General features: G+C 41.9%; 1 pseudogene; it reads left to right on the forward strand.

The window, feature by feature from the left end:
- The first annotated feature begins 346 nt into the window (after nt 1-346).
- Nucleotides 347-2,364, forward strand: LOC102025752 (annotated as a pseudogene).
- The last annotated feature ends 2,847 nt before the right edge of the window (nt 2,365-5,211 follow it).

Genomic DNA, 5,211 nt, shown 5'->3' on the forward strand with positions numbered 1-5,211 from the left:
TTCTGCATATCTCTCTTTCTGTGTGTCACAGAGGTGATTTCAGGCCTCCCACGGAGCCCAGCTCACAGCACTCACCTGCTTCCCACCATTCTCACAGTCACTCATGCCCAACCCACTCCCCTCTTCATGAATTCATAAAACCTGGGTTCTGCCCTGGGTTGAGGCCCCTGCTCCGGTTAGCCCTCGTAGTAGCTGGACTTAGGACCCCTTGGCTCCCTACAACTACAAGTTTGCTGGAGCGTCTTTTTTCTCACCGTGGGTTGCACTGGAAGTGGTAGATTGGAATCAACTTATTAGACTTCCAATGACTTTCCCTTGGGGTTACAAATGTGGACCCCTCCGCACTATGATGCGTCCAGGGAGGAATTTCTATACAAGCCACACCATCCTGTCTCCAGGTGCAGTCCCAGACTTCTCCTACTGCAGCAGTGAAGGTAAATTCTATGACACTGAGGCATCCCCTCAAAGTGGCTGGTTCCCTCAGCCTCTGTGCACTGCAGCTCCGGAATCAGCCTGAAGTACTCAGACACCCCAGAATCACTGAATTCATCCTTGTCCAAGGGAACTAGTGATGCCGACGTCTCTGATCACAAGTGGAGAGGGAGGCACGGGGAACGGAGTGTTGCCATCACCTCTTGTTACAGGGGTAGACTGGAATAGGTCTTTCTAAGTAGTTCTTCCAATGCTGCTTCTTGAAAGAAGATCTTTTTTGGAAACGTACGCAGACTTTTTCATGCGTCCAGAGCCTTTTGTGAACGTTAGTGACCAGAAGAGTCCCAGGGACCAAATGGGTCGTGTTGTGAAATTTTATCTCTTGGCCTTTAGTGAGAGAGGGAAAGGATCAGTTGCCAAGAACTCAAAAAATCTCAATTGGAGTGAGATTTTTCAATGCCGCGTGCGTGGGGAGAGAGCCGAGCCAGTCTCAGAAGGACCAGCTCAATTGGTTTCTAAAATCAGTAACATTTGTGGTTAAGCAGTTTTCTCATCATTCACTAATTTCAACCTTTTATACTGAGTATTTTAGCAAGAAGATACAACTCAATGTTCATATCTGGACCAAACCAAAATTCTTTGGGATATCGGTCGGGGTGCACAGCACAGGCCAGGGTTGCGTCTCGTGTCTAGAGGATGATGCGCATTTCCTTCTCACGTTCCCTAATGGCTCTGGAAGGTCGGTCCTCACACTGCGCTGGGAGGAGCTGGGAGGAGAATGCAGTATTAATTGTTTCAAAGCAGGTTATACTGCAAACACCATCTTCCAAATGTTTCATCGGCCTGTTTTTTCTTCTATTCTTTCTATAGGGGCAAGAAATGCAGAATTATTCCTGAGATTTTTTTTTCTCCCAATGATAAGAAGTCTTTTTTCTCAATGGAAGGTGAATGGAATGGTGTCATGTATTCAAAATGTGTAATGAGAAAATGCAGTCTGGGGGTACTAAGAAGCTGTACATTTTGGAGAAGAAAGTGAGCAAGTTGCAGGATCAGAATGCATGTGAACCCTGCTGTCTGTGGAAGGATGTCACTTTCAGTTTAACAACCAGGACGTGGATGCAGCAACTGAAGCAAAGCACAGACATGAAGAAAGGCAAAGAGCAGAAGCCCGAGGGAATTCTGTGAAGATGGAGAAACCTGCGTCTTTGACGAACACTCACTGATGATCTCGGTGCTGAGAAGCATCAGGTTGACCGTGCGGTTCACACCTGCCAAGCAGGGCATGGGCCTGATTAAACAGCAGCAATCTTCCTCCGGGAGAACCTGCCCCTCTCTTACTGCGGAGGTCCTTATCTCAGGAACACTGGGCTGTCCCCGGCAGATGAATGGTTAAAACAGGAAAAGCGTTCTTCTCTTTCCTGTGTGGTGTTTAAAATGTTGACTTCAGTCCTGAGAAAAAAATTCAAGTTTTTAAACAAGACATCTGCTGCTTTCTAAAAACTCACGCTTTGCAAAGCATTTATAAATGCGTGCCTCATATTCTGTGCTCTAGCTCTGCTTTTAAGGTATGATGTATGAAGCTTTTTGTATATACAGATACATAGGCAGGTTTGTCATAAATATTCCATCTACGGTGCTTCCTGGGTCCTCTCAGCTGTTTTAGAACATTAGCCCAACGTATTACAAATCAAGTGTTAAGACATGTTAGGGTTTCAACTATAATAACTTCTACTTTGTAATTGAAGTATTAAATTGTGCCTAAACTGGGATTACAGTTTAACTGTACTCAGGGCTTCTGAAGTCTTCATAAGTAAAATTTCCAACTTTTTTTAAAATAAAAATTCCAGTTGGTTTTCATGGAACATATTTTGTCACTGGTATTTAAAATTTTTGTCCTCAGTTTAATAAACACAAAGGCTTTATTTTCTCTCATTTCTCATTTCATCTGTCTGCTTTTTCTTTTGTTCTTAAAAACTGCATTCTCTCCCTTCCTCCTCCCTCTCACCTCCCATCGTTCTTTTCCTTTTTGCTCTTTCCTGTGTGGCACAGGAGTGAGGATTTCTGATCTTTGGTCTACACAAGTCTCCTATGTGCTTCTGGGTTTCTCGGTGACGTTCAGCCAGACGTTTCCCTCCCTCACCTGTGGCAAATCCAGTGTCCTGAATTTTTTGTGGCAATTTTGAAAATGGTAAATCTCAAAGGGCTAGTCAATATGCTGTTATAATCTAAGGGCAGCTTATGAGCAGTGTAGCAAATACAACTGGAGCTCATATAAAAAACCAACTTTGGATTGTACAAGGGCAATATTTTTATTTTAAATGTTTCACTTAGTCAAATTTAAAAAGAAATATGCTGTTAGCATACACAGAGTTAGCAAATTGTGTAATATTCTAAGGATTTCTTTTACACTTGGCCAATTTCAGTTTGGCCTTTGTCTCCTCTCTCTATGGTCACGTATCTATTTTCTTGTGATTAAATGTATACACAGAAAACCTTCAGTTTTCAAAAATATTTTTACTCATCTGTTTTGGCCTAGAATTAAACAAAGGACCAAGAAGATCTATCTTAATATTTTACATGGTTTTTTGTCAAAGAAAAACTACAACACATTGTTCTACATTTTAATTTTAGAAATCAGAGTACATCCCAGTTTACAACCCTCATTCAAACAAGGGATCACCAGGATCTTAGGGAGAAATCTGAACCTCCATGTTCATCCCAGAGTGAGCCCCAGTAGCAAGGACGCCGAAACATCCTAAGTGCTTATCAAAGATCAATGGACAGGGAAAATGCAGTGTGTAACATATGGCATACGGCAGAATATGAAGAAGGACATTCTGTTACTTGCGACCATGGAGGTGACCTCCAGGACGTGATGTTAAGTGAAATATTTCAGTCAAAGAAGCACAGACACTGCACGATTCCATTTATATGCAGTTAAAAATAGTTAATTTTAAAGAAACAGAAAGAGGAGTGGTGATTTCCAGGGGTCTGTGCATGTGTCGGCGGGGAGTGGGAATGTGAGTCTGCGTCCAGTGGGTGCAGCTTCAGTTACATAAGAGGAGTAGCTTCCAGAGATGTGCTGTGCGACATAGTAGCGATGGCTACTCCTGCCCACTGACTGGATTGTGGCAGCCATTAACTGGTACATTCCAGAGCACAAGAACCATGTGGTAAGCTCGGTGGCTTTTGACACGGCTCTGTAACCCCAGAATTTAGTAGCAGATACTACAAAATACACAGTGATGACTGTTTCCTTCTGCAAGAAATCAACATTAGGGCCAGGAAGTTAAAAATCATCACCGATTTTTACTTCTCTTGATATAAGCTTCCTGTGTCCTTGTGCATTTAGTAAATACGTAATACTGATTATTAATGCTACCACAGCTGTAAATTGGCTAAGTTCACTACCTTTGAATCAGAAAGTGCAGGTCTCTATCGTCTTTTGATGACAATCTCTGAAATATTTGAAGGTGACAGTCAAACTGCTTCATTGTATCTGTTTCAGCATTTCTTCACATTGCTCTTATATATTAAGTTATGTCTCTGTTCAGCTCAGCAGAAAGATGTCAGGGTACCAGGTACTTTGTTACAGAGCCTCCATTATAAAGATGGATAAATATAAATGCATCTGGGGAAATAGCAGATAAACATAATTTGAATATATTGTTGGGTTTCATCATATATTTTAATTTAGTGTCTGAGATTCAGATGTGTACAAGGTTCTATGTGAGCATACAGGAAAGGCTTCCAGCCTAACCAAAGATATCAGATGAGCAGTTATTATTGTTTCATTTCATTCTCTTAGATGCAGTACAGCTATTCATATTTTTCAGGATCAATTTGGATTTTTTTCTATTATACAAATTGCATTCCTTCAACCTTTCTTCATCATTATCAAAGTGGATATGCTTTCTATTTTTAAAAAACACTTGATCTTTATGTTAAAAATGGTGTCCAATACAGAAGAGGGGCAGGCCTACGACAAATCTTAGAACCTGTTCCCTCTACAATGCACCCTTTAGTCGACTCTGATAAAGATTCCTGAATGTTGATGATGAATGTTACATGATAAAGTTTTCCTTAAAGTAGTAACCTTTATACTGTGAAAACCACATTCCAATGACTATTCCACATTTTGTGAAGTAGTCACCATGAAATACTTCTTGTGGAAAGATACTCTCATGATGGACACTGACGTTCTTGTCCTCCAATAAGTTTGGGCTTGCAGAAAAACTGTATGGTTTTCTCAAGGCAGAACTTTGAGAATGCACTGTCCTTCTAGGGCATGTTTCCTGATATGGTATGCAGAGACAATTCTAGTGGAGCATGAATGCATTTTATTCCCTTTAAAGTTTTTTCTTTACCATTTGAATTTGTGAACTGTGTTCTGCTGCAATGACAGGAGCTACTTTCATTTTGACCTCAGTTCTATCTCTCTGTGGCAAAGCTGTCTTCCTCTTTCTCTCCATGAACATTTCCTACAGTTGATCTGTGTTCAGCATAAAGGCTGAGAACCAGCTGGAAAGGGAGCATGGACAAAGGCAGTGTGACCGGCTTCTCCCACGTAGACGGGTCTTAGCTGGCATAGCTCCCCAGGGAGCCCAGTTCACCGCCCTCAAGATTACCACTACAGTTTGCTTTTCTACGGCATCTCCAAAGCACCCAGCACCCCAGCCAGCCCTCTCCTTCCCTGTCTTCTCCCCTACCCTCCTGTTCTGAGTAGCTTCCTTTCCCTATGATATTATGTGTTCAACCAGACGGGCCATGCCGCACCTT

Source organism: Chinchilla lanigera, unplaced genomic scaffold (genome assembly GCF_000276665.1).
Source record: "Chinchilla lanigera isolate Chin_1 unplaced genomic scaffold, ChiLan1.0 scaffold00002, whole genome shotgun sequence".
NCBI classification, from domain to species: Eukaryota; Metazoa; Chordata; class Mammalia; order Rodentia; family Chinchillidae; genus Chinchilla; species Chinchilla lanigera.